A 12,460-nucleotide genomic window follows, 5' to 3' on the forward strand; every position below is an offset into this window, starting at 1 on the left:
GTTCCGTGTTCTATTTTCAGTAGACTTTATATATTTCAGCAGAATTTTAATTTAGAATTTTAATTACTCCAACAAATGTAATATTAAAAATAAATTTAAAAAAAAAATGCCGTAATCAAATTTTTAAAATTTGAATAAGGTTCATATATACTAAAAAAAATCCACGGATCAAAGAAAATAATAATCCTAATTTAATAAAAACTTATCATGAGATCTTGCAAAAGTAATAATAAATTTTTTTTCCGTCAAAAAATTGTAAATGAATATTCACTATGTCTTTTATTATTAAATTAATCAAAATAAAAAAAAGTATCTGGAAGTTACAGCCGTTAAACTATCAAAACTCCAAACAAATTCCAAAAAAACGACATATTACTATATCTGCAGAAAATTTTTGTAACGACGCATAGATCTGCTTTTGCAGTTTATTACGCTTTAATAGCGCACGCCAAAGTAAAAGTCTGCGTGAGCAATTTTCTTCTTGACGTTTGCTGAAGTATTCGAGCGTTCCAACGAAGAAATCTCGAGACGCCGGAATCGCACGGTTTTACAAATGCTTCTCTCAGAATTTTATAAAGGATACCGCCGTCTCGTTATACGGGGTACCGCGGCATAGTTCAGGAGCACCTTGTATATTTGATACGTTGATGCACTCGCTATATCCGCAAATTCTTTCGTAAAAGGCACCGCCAAATGCGTGTTGCATTTTTCAAGACCGGGCGATCCGTTATATTATTACGTGACTCAACTACGAACAATGGCAAGACCGGGAATCAAGATTGTGCACATAGACCGATGCTATATAATATTATAATTCAAGAGAAAACACAATACCCTTTAACTTAATATGGCAATCAGGACGAATTTACATATGTATAAGCCCCATGAGACATGATAAATATTACCTGTATATCAGGCTTTATAAAGAAAATAAGGAAATAAGGAAAAAGAATTTATAAATGTCACATCTTTATAATAAACACATATGTTTTCATTAAAACTTCAAATTTGTAATATTTTCAATATTTGCAATTATTTTCATTTAAATAGATTATATTGATATATATTATATTACATTATATATTACATTAAATTATATTATATTAATATTATTATTAATATTTTAATATTCATAATCAACTATTAACTCGCAATCAAACTCGCAATGTTACTGCCAACTTCTTTTGTTGTTTCATATTTTTTTCGTTTACAGAAAGAATGATAATCATGGTACTATCGATTAATAAGTATCTTATCTGTACAGTGTACATTATAGAATTAAATGAATTTCCAATACTTCTTTGTGACTGATGTTTTTATATTAGTCATAATGTAAACTCGATAGATTCTATTTTAAGCAATGTCAATATTACTGATAAAGTAGACAAAGTGCATAGATTATACTTGCATTGCATAAGTTTGTATCAGATATAATAGCTCTTTGACAGGAGTTCGCGGCGGGGGAACTCATTGTCGCAGCAATATCGCGCTTTGTATTGAGGCAGTTATCGAAGTTACCTGTGACGCTAATTTGATAAATACTCGCCGCTTATTAGAGGTTACGGGATGACGGGCTGAAGTTCAGTCTAGCGGTATAATACGGTACTTCATTACTCCGCGATCGCGCCAACTCACGTTGACTACGCGGGAAACGCAGTCGACATCATTATAACCCCGTAACGATGCCGTAACGTAAAATCTCTAAACGCTATAGACCGACTAAAGGTGCGATTTCATTGACGCTAGAAACCAGCGGCAGCGTCAAGAAAATGTAGTGGGAGAAGAAGTTCAGACCGTCTCAACTTTTTAGCGTACCGCAAACGTCAACGAAACTTCTTCCCCCACTACATTTTCTTGACGCTGCCGCTGGTTTCTAGCGTCAATGAAATCGCACCTTAACGCCCGAGTCATTCTGACGTGTAGCGTCACGGGACAATTCAAAGTACGACGATGTAGGCATAGTAGTGCGAAATCGCGATCGTCCGCATAGAAACGTAATGGATAACAATACACTAACGATATACGCTAATGATCGCTCCCGTTTTCTATATATGTATGACATAACTATATGTTACCAATATTCAACAACGTTATAACAATTTATAAGATTTATAACGTTATTTTCTATTAAAAATCTTGTCTTTCCTTTTTCATGAGCGGAGATATCAGAAGATATTTAATTTAAAAAAATTATATACAACTGTGGTGTAAATAATTGTACAATGATTGCGTGGAGTAACAACCACTTTGTTCCAGATCGTGTGCACGATGCCCGTCTTTCATCATCAAGCAAATCGGTTGGAAACTTTTGGTCATTGCATACATACGACCGTGACACGATTAACGATAGACGCAGATTTCGATTTCGCATATCGACGCGCAACGATAATCGTGCTGACTCCGGCTGTCCAGTAAATGCAATTCGCAGTCGTAAGAGTTGCAGCGCATTCGGAATGCACGAAGGTCGTGCATTATTGGGTCAGGAGCAATCAGGGCGTAATATGTGCGGTAATATCGGACGCTAACTTCTCCAGTATATACGTATGACGCGACTGACGATCGACGTTCAATCCTCGACGTGATGTCGAGATTCGACGCGAGTTGAGATTTAAGCGGTGCGTTACACCGATTTCCCGCACAACTCGATTTTGCTTATCTAACTGGATAGAATCCCAACAGCGTCAAAATTTTAATAAAGATAAACGATGCCTGCATCGTAGGTGGCCCAAAAGAAAATCAGATTTTTTTTTCGTATTTCAAATTTAAAGAAAATTGCATAACAGGAGCGTGATACGTTAAGAAATACGAGAGCGGAGCACTTAACTGTGTGTACATCGCCTGTCGAGCGCGTTAATGATGGTCAACACGCATGAGTGCGTCAACATCGAATGTACTACTCTGATTCAGATGTAATCGACCGTTCGTCAAACAATTTCTGTCCGCTGTCAATCGGACTCGTTTGATCGCGTGTACGCTTTGGCGTGAAACAATCGATTTGAACGATTGCTCAGTCGATTGAATGGCGTCGATACATGCGATGTAACAATTGCAGACAATAGTGAAGATAATGAATAATTTTTGCGCGTGCTTCTATATCTCATTTCTAGCGGATGATGTAATATTATTTCATTTTGTACTTTGTTCTATCGGGTTCCCGAATATTAATGCAAATGATTAAAATGTGACATAAACTTATAACAGTATTAAAAGCAATAAAAAGAAATAGAACTAAATATTAAAAACAATAATCAATTATTTAGATGTATAAACATGTGCAGTGTAACAAAAATGCTATTGTACGTATTTAATAAAAAGCTCGAAAAGCACGATGTTCAGTGATATGATATTAAGAGCTCTGATGTTTATTTTTTTCTCGACAATCTAAACATTTTGAAAATGTTATATCCCATTGATATGTTATTAACTGTCTATAAATTATTAGGTAAATTTTATAGACAAAATGTTCGCAAAAGTTTATATAATATTCAATACAAAAATATTGCTAAAAAATTCGGCAAAATTTTAATAAATGTCAACAAAATAAAATAAAAAGCACGAAATTAAAATAGGAATTTATTGATAACTGAATAAATTATATTTTGCAATGTTATAAAAAGCACACGAATTTGTGTGATAATAACGTGATGTGTTATCAGAATCGCCATATAAAGCAAAATTTTTAATAATAATCATTTTTAAAATTCAAATGTTAAACTAATGGATTGCAATAAAAAGTACATAAACGTATATATAATAAAAACTTAATTTAATTTTTTTTTTCCAATAAATGTTTCAGCTATTTGTCGATTTTCACATTTGTCGTTTAAATTAAGATTATATTCGGTGGCTGTGTTTGCGTAACGCTGTTACGCATACTTTGGACAAAACTTGTGGCGATCCTAAGTCCCAGATAAAACAAGAGATAATTGAATTTCATTGCATTAGAAATAAGGTGAGAGGATCGGTCGGTTAAGAAGCACCCCGACGGCATTCGTGTTCATTAATATTCGGTTCGTGTTCCCGAAACTTTTCGATTGCGACGCGGGTGTCCGGCCGGAAATTGAGTACCTGCACGTAATCCGCTATTAATATCGAGCTTTAAACTTGTTTCCTCGTGGTGGGGGGGAAGTTCCTACCTACGGCGACACGCCGGTTTCCAGTAGATTATGAGAGCAGAGTGACGGGCGCGGGTACGATTAATGCACTCTCGCTGCTGTCCCGGACGGGAAGAAATCCGGTGCATCGCGAGGGTAAGGCGCACCTGCGGCGCCCCGTGCACCTGCTCGCGCAGTTGCACGAACTTTCGAACCGACGACCGGTGATTAATGATTTCCACCGAGTGGAGTCTCCGCTTTTCCCCTGCCCCCCCCCTTTCCCGCTAAAATCGCGCGACGAATTCGATTCAGACTGAGTTTTGCCGGATTAAAAGTTTCACGAGCTCGGTACAGAACGCTGCTCTATAGTGTCTTACCCGGGATTGAACGGTGTTTGTGCTATCGCGTTTCAACAAACGCGAGAAATTAACTCTGCAGATATTTCCGTAAACGTAAGATTCGATTAATTCATTAGTATAATTAGCGCAAAAATTTCATAAACGGAATGCGTGAAATTAGGAACGTATACGTATCAAGTATTAAATGTCAGATATGATTTTGATTATGTTTAATCAAAACTAGATATATCATTATCCCAATGCATGCGATTGGTTAATTCTGCGTTGTTTTGGAATGTATGAAATCGCTTTTATTGACAAGAAAACGATAGTTATGTATTTATATATATATGTATATATATAAATATATACAATATATATACAGTTTTTGTAACATATAATTCGAGCAAAAGCGTAACCTGTGCAAATAATACTTCCAACGAGTGTGCTATCTTCTGCTTTCTTTTGTTTTTACAACCACTTTAAAACCATTACCCTCAAAGAAGCTGAGATTCATTTATATTTTCTTTGTATTAAAGGTACTACATTATGCAATAAAGTCACTCTTGTAATAAAAGTTCATTCATAATTTCGAGCTCAATTATGCTTTCTATCTTCTGTTTATCTTCAAAATCTTTTCTTCGGGAAAAATTAAAGCTCAATCTCAAAACTATATATTTTTTGCGTACCTAAAATAATTTTATGATAAAATACAAAATTAAAAAAAATTCGCCTATTTTCTTCATTTTCTTCATTTGTTTATACGCTCAATATAAGAAACAGTTCCGTCTATTCCTCTTATACGGTATACGGTATCTGAAGAATAAATGTAATTTCATAATCCGTAGTACAGAGAGACGCCGTAAAGTACGCGAAACTAAAGAAAACGAGATTTTTATCACGACAGAAAAATTGGTTTGCATCATACGACGAATACCAGGCGCGTTTACCGCGGTACAACGTGATCCATTGTTTCTCAAGAGCTGTTCTCGTAGAGATGCAAAAAATTGCTAATTTATCGCCATCCAGCGCCGGTCTCAATGAGTCAAGGTACTCGGACGTAGCAAATTCTCCGCAAAAAGCAATCAATAATTTATCGCGATCGGCCGGTACCAGGCACCGAGATGACTTAAAATATTTCGTTTTAGTTAGTCGCTGCGCTCGCGCGAGTCGCTGGCACAGCGAGGAACGCCGCAAGAAAAGCATGGCAGTCGTCTCCTCTTGAGCGAATGGCGAGGAACGAAAAATATTTCTTGTCAAGATAGCCCAAATATTTTAATAATTACTGATATCGTGATATCACATATATATAAGTTCGGTCATATATAAAATTATTCTCTCAATATTATTAATACCGTTTCAGACCTTAGCAGTCTTTCAGTTATCAGTAACTTATTTGCATATTACAAATAAGTATTGTTATAATCAAATATAGGTACAAGATTTCTCGAAAGTTACAGTAAATTTATCATATACGTTTTTTAGCAAATTAAAATCACGTTCAGGAAATAAAATACCACGATTTATTGCACCTGTCAGCGAAAGATCCAATATAAAAAACATATATAGGATGTTTTAGGAAGATGTAAAACTACCTGGGAAATTTCGGTAGATATGTCTAGAAAGATTTAACGGCGTTCACGGACGCAAGCTGCTCGGCGTCACGTAGCGAGAAAAGTGAAAGAAACAGAACATTCCGCGACAAAAACTACCACCGGGACGTAGCTAGACTTGCGCCGTACATTGCGAGTTTTGAAGCGTCCCATGAATTATGAAGCGGGGACAGAAGAGCGGAAAGGACTTACGAAGTGTTTAAACTTTAAACGGCCGGAAACCATTTTAGGAGTTCAGGCTGCATAGCCTGCGCCTCTGCTCGCGAATATATACGGACTCTTTTTTTTCGCGTATATCACAGATGGAAGAGCGTATATATACTTTACCGTCTTGTCGAGATCTCGCTTGGACGGTGCAGTTCTAGTTGAGCGGAGTTCGTTTTGGTTTGGTATGAGCGACACGCGGCTTGATACGGGCTTGTTGTATTTTCGAGGAGACTTACCTGAAAACAAAAAGAGAAACCGATTATTATGATGAACAGGGATGAAGCAGAATTCATCGAATTTTTAACGGCACGCAAGTTAGTCGGCGAACGCGTCATCGCGTGAGCGCGCGTGACGCTCATTATCGAGCGTGTAACTTCAAGGACCAGGGGAAAGTTATAGTCCTACTGGAAATCGCCGGGATATTTATAATTTGCCGCTAATCCTATTGTCGCGACGCTTTTATTGCTTGATTTACGTAACGACAGAACGGGTCGTTTTAACGGCCCGCTGCAACGCGAACGCAACGACTCTAATTTATTTGGCGTTAGAGGGTCGTTTGCTTAACGAGTTGTACCACGTACTGCTTTAATAACATTTGCCCAACTCGTTCTTTTTGCGGACGAGTTTTAGTAGCCCGATCGATCCACTATTCTTATCCATAAATAAGTATAGTAAGTACCTACTAAGTACCACTTTAGAACAATGTATTTTTAGCACAGAATGTCTATAAAGATGCAAAAAATAACATATAACAGCCTCAAGGACATGTATTTCTACAAACTGTAAAGTTTATATTTTGCTCATAATCTTGATAAAACAAATTACTTTTTTAATCAATCTTGTAATATAATTTTTTTATCGTAAAAAGTATAAATTTATGTATACGATTAAGCATTTATTTATTCAAACATAGTTCATATAATAAACTATGTACTAATATAATCCATATTTTTAATATAGTAATTTTGATAGCTTAAGTCAATTTCGCACCGTATACATAACATCTCATTAAGCTGCTCTCTGACTAAGTACCCATCAGCGAAGTTGATTCAAAGTACCTGGTTCCCGTTATCTCGTGTCCGCAGTATCGGCATAAATATTTTATCAGGATACCTTCATAATTACCATCTCTATTAAAAGCGACTTTTCACCCGATAACTTGACCGAAAGAAGAAATCTGCGAACGACTCGCCGCCGCCGTGAAAGGCCGCCGTGGGTAGCTCGCGAAAAGCAAAGGAAGGACAGGGCAACCTCCGTGCAAAAACTTTTCCGCGCAAATTCAACTCGGAGGGAAGAAGCTTTCAGGATATCGAAAAACTTCGACCAACACCGCTCGCGTTTCCGCGAGGATGATTAATTGCACTACGATTCGACGACGAGAATGCCTATGCCCGTTTCGTGAAAGAAGACTGCCACTGCCTGTCGACAGACGCCCTCGTCGGTTTTTCGATGAAGACTTCATCCCTGTCAGCGCGCGTCTATTTTTTTTCATTATTTTTTCTAACTTTTCAGAGCTATTTTATTCATCCTTACGTATCATGTAAATTGTGTATCGCGCGGTTCTCACGATTTTTTTTTTATATTTACGACGAAATAATATATATTTTATACAAATACTGAGTTTTCTGACAAAATAATGTTTATGTACATTTTTTAAAATAATGTATTCACAAGATATGAGAAATGCGAATTTCTCTCTGCAAAATAGTGGCGCTTTTTCTAATATAAATTCTTATATAAAATAAAAAATATTATACACTTAAATCTCTCTCTAATATTTTCAAAACGCTATAATATTCTCCAATATCTTGATACCAGATATGTGTACAGAAATATCGTCCATAAATAATAACCAGTATTTTTTTATATTTACAAGAGTTATATTTTTTAAAGTTATCATTTTTCATTTCAATATAAAACTTCTATCACTGTCACATTATCTTCCGAGTATTCCGACATATTTATACGTAAAATATCGTATTTTACTTTGTCAACGACGTTACATCATTTTATTCTTAGAAAGGGAAGGAAAAACCGGATCTTTACAATTACTCATTCTGCCGCGTTGTGTTGCACGATGAATCACTAAAGATCGCAGAGATCCGGAGAGAAAGATGAAATAAAGAATAGAGAACAATAAGGTAAGAAAATCGAGCCAAGTATAGATACACTTCCTTCGCGGTCGGACCGAACGGGGTCAACAACGGCGGAATAGAAAAAAAGTAAAGGCTGAACAAGAAGAAGACCCTCGGGACGCGCAAATGAGCAGCCGACTTTAATAAGCGGCGGTGGAAAAGGCGGAAGCGGTAGAAAAGCGAGACGAACTGATAAGATCTGTCGACCGAAAGGCTACGGGCGAGTATTAATATTCACTGTGTCTCCATCGAGAGTCGTCGTGTGTGCGTCTTAAAGCGCCGCTGCTACACTTTCAGCGGCCTTTCCGCATGGATAACATCGACAAACGTACTCGAAAAGAACGGCGTACAGCTCGAAACTTCGCCGAGAGCTGCACAAGGAGGAGATCTCAAACGTGTGCCGGATCTCGAGAAAAACCGCGGAAGCCGCTCAGTAAAGAGAAAGGCTTCTTTTGTTCTTCTTCCTTGTCTTCGCGAATCTAATCGCGCGCCACTGCTAATAAAGGACGATTCGAGTTGACCGCGGCGAATTAAATAATTACTCTCTAGAGGAAGAAAGTAAAAAGAAACTTTCTTATATTGGAGATCGCTATTTGACATATGGCTTCGCGGTAACGACACAAATTCCACAGAGACTTGATTCCGTTAAATGCTCTTGCAAAATGTAAGAAGAACCATGCAGTTACGGAAGAAGATAAGTACGAAGACTACACGAATATAAGTCTCCTCTTAACGGCATTTCAGTGAATCAACCATTCTGCTAGTTGCATAATATGAATTTCCTGGATGCGCAACGAAAGACGCTATCATCATCCACAATTCGCTTATTATAACAACTGGATTTAAAATAGCTATCTTATTGAAGCTTTCTTTGGATATCAATGTATTGAAAACTGCATGAAATTTTCAAAATAATTTTAAGTACAAATTTTTCTTGTCCGTAAATATAATTCAGAGCTGTCTAACCTGTCTAACATCACGCGAGCAAGCGAGTCAAGCGCGAGAGAAACGCGAACATTCAGATAGGTAACCTCCGGTATAATTAGATCAAATACCTTTTAATTAGCGGCTTTGTACCATACCGGTTGGATTAGTTGTCAATACTGAGCATTGCGAGGATTATCGAGAGCTTCCATCTGTACTCAGAAGCTTTATCGTTTAAACGCCATTACGGGGAATTGCAGATCGGCATCAGATGTTACATAGCATATATAGATATGGGAGATATATGTATAATACCGCGAAGTAATTATTGACAGATCGTGTAACTGGAGCCGGATAATGGCTTTAGTAAGTTAATCCTAAATGTAAGTGGATTAATGGAAGATATGAAATAATACATGCAGAATATCGAATTCTTTGCAGAATAATTGTGAATGCCTGCTTCGGCAAACAACTTGGATATCGATTATTCTTATAATTTGATTATATCGTTGATTGCTAAATTGGATAATATCGCATTGTCACACTTGCATAGCTACGGATCCTGTAAAGTGTAAATAATGTGAAATCGATCGTATTATACAATTTGGAACAATTATACGAAAACTGTTATACGTACACCACTTAATATCTTACAATTAGTTTGTAATATAAAATATCAGAGAAAGCTCTAGTTATAAACTATTGAAGTATTAAAGTGTCAATCAAATCAAATGTCAATCAAAAAATGTCAATCAAGTGTCAATCAAATGGTTTTAATTCTAGATCTATATAACGACATATTCGTTAGAAAAGAGATATTAAATTAATCAGAGGATCGGTTTAAAAATAGAGATAAGTCGATAATAACGTTGCCATCTTTTACAACAATGTTCGAAGACAAATCGGATAAGCTGAGTAACAGGTGGCGTACCTGCCACCTGCCAGCATCTTATCATTCCGCTCAGTCATTATGGGAATATCATTCAATATTTCAACGCCTGCTTATTTGCACCTATAATTGCCCTCTTGACCTTAGATAATGTATTTCGTCATTCGAAATAATTAAATCGTTTGCTATCAGACCACAATTGTTTTCAATTAAATGGTTTCATTGTGCATACCTAATATCATATCGATTGCTTGTAATGAATACAATTTTCGATATCTGACCTGTTTGAAACCATTATAGCATTAGCAAAAGCGATTCCCAGTAAACATAATGCATATTGTATCACGCCATGGCCGATAAATAATAAATCATTAAAATTTGGAAAAGTGCTAAAAATATAATCACTTTGTTTAATTCTAATCGACTAATAAATGCTTAAACATAGCCTCTATGAAATTATTTTAGATTATGTGTTACAACGTCAAAAATAAACTAAAAAATATTCGTTTTATAGCAATTTTATAAGAGTCGTACCTGCATTTCCTCTTTCACATGTTTAATATGATCATATTATGCCACTTTCCGTTTCAATAATACACTTTCTAGAAGTCACACACGGTGATCCAATGCAAACCTAATGTAAAAAAAACGTGTAGCGTCACTGAATGTAGACAATCGCGTTTTTATTGCATTTTCACTCGTTCCGCAAATGACTCACTGTGCTTCCGGTATATAAGCAGCCATGACTAAAATAAGCAACGTTCGCACGCGCCTGTACACGCACATAAATTCTGAGGTTTTATTTGCCTTGGTAGTACATTTATATTTATGTTAAATTCAGCGAGACATAGCCGTTAATAGACGGTAAAAATTCCGCTCACGTTGCAGTCCACTACTATATAGACCGCATATACGGTATTTACATGATGCGACATATATCCTGCGAGAAAATAAATAACAAAAAAATTTCTTCATATGTTTAAAAATTACGGTTATAAATTTAGATTTTGCCAGACAGGTAAAAAGTGTTAATGTGCTTCAATGCTTGTTATCAACAAGTATAACAATTTCCTGGTTCATATTGTACATGTTAAATGAGATACAATTATTACTTTCAGTGGATACCGTCCATTATATATCCACTTGACTAGGTTAACTGATAAAACCGTTAGTATATACAGCGAAGATTTGCGGTAGCAAATAGCGCAGAGCAAGCACGCGCGCACGGGTGAGGCGGCGCATTAACGTACAGTTGCCTTAATTGCAGTGGCTCCCCGTGCATAACCACTTTCCTGTAACGAGTCGTAATTTATCCGGAACAGTTACTTCCAGTGAAAACAGTTATCTCTCGGGAACGAAAACGCACCGCCGCCGCTCGCGAATTGACTATAGAGATCGCGCCCGAGATTCTCTGGATGCTGTGGAAATATCGCTATAAGGTTCTAACGGCCGGCGGCCGTTCACTCGCCATCGACCGCATTGCCGCATTGCGAAATATTGCTTTCGCCACTAAATTATTCTCCGTTATCCACGTATCGCGACGAGTACGACGAGAGCGGAGGAGCGGAGAGCGCTCTCTGGCAGAAAGAGATCCAGAGTTGAGAGCACGCATGATGGGTTATCAAAAATGCAAAAAGGAACAGACAGATGAAACGCAGTTCGCGAGGGACGACAGGATTCGGCGTTGACACAAGGAATGGCAAAGTTACCTCACGTTATAAATATTTATGCTCGGCATGCACCAACTGCAAGCAAGCGAGCGAGAGAGAAAGAGAGAGAGAGAGAGAGAGAGAAAGAGAGAGAGAGAGAGAGAGAGAGAGAGAGAGAGAGAAAGAGGGGGGGTGGAAAGGAGAAAGAGAAGAAATGACATCGTACACATTCGATGCGTTGTTCGAACGTTATTGTTACGTGTTGCATTCTCTGCCGCAACTGCGCCAATGCAATCTACATTCTCCGCAGCGATTTTTCGGCGGTATTTATTTTATCTTCACCATGTAACTCTCGTAGCTTTACCGGCGGAATTACCGGTCCGCAGCTATACCATGCGCATTAACGGTCAATTATATCGAAATTGCGATATGTGAATTTTCCTAATGCCTAATGCGGTGCTTAAAAGTGCACGCGAGTGCATGCGCACTCAAGCACGTCTTTATGCATGCACAACTATAACGAGACGGCCTATCGTAGATCTCCTTGACATCGTTTCAACATGATATTTCTCGTACAGTTCACAATTTCGCGATTATTAGATACGATATGT

At 37.3% G+C, this 12,460-nt stretch overlaps 1 long non-coding RNA gene across 1 annotated transcript in view; it reads right to left on the minus strand.

The window, feature by feature from the left end:
- The window catches only part of LOC143899578 (uncharacterized), a 90,949-nt gene extending 80,114 nt beyond the window's left edge, over positions 1–10,835 (minus strand). The window contains exons 1-2 of the long non-coding RNA XR_013257544.1: positions 10,735–10,835; positions 6,373–6,488 (exon numbers count right to left, since the gene is read on the minus strand). This is a non-coding gene — a long non-coding RNA (uncharacterized LOC143899578). The remainder of the gene's footprint in view (positions 1–6,372; positions 6,489–10,734) is intronic.
- Positions 10,836–12,460: the final 1,625 nt, after the last annotated feature.

The sequence above is a fragment of the Temnothorax americanus genome, unplaced genomic scaffold (genome assembly GCF_048541705.1).
Source record: "Temnothorax americanus isolate GAGA-0224 unplaced genomic scaffold, ASM4854170v1 Scaffold28, whole genome shotgun sequence".
In the NCBI taxonomy this organism is placed as follows: domain Eukaryota; kingdom Metazoa; phylum Arthropoda; class Insecta; order Hymenoptera; family Formicidae; genus Temnothorax; species Temnothorax americanus.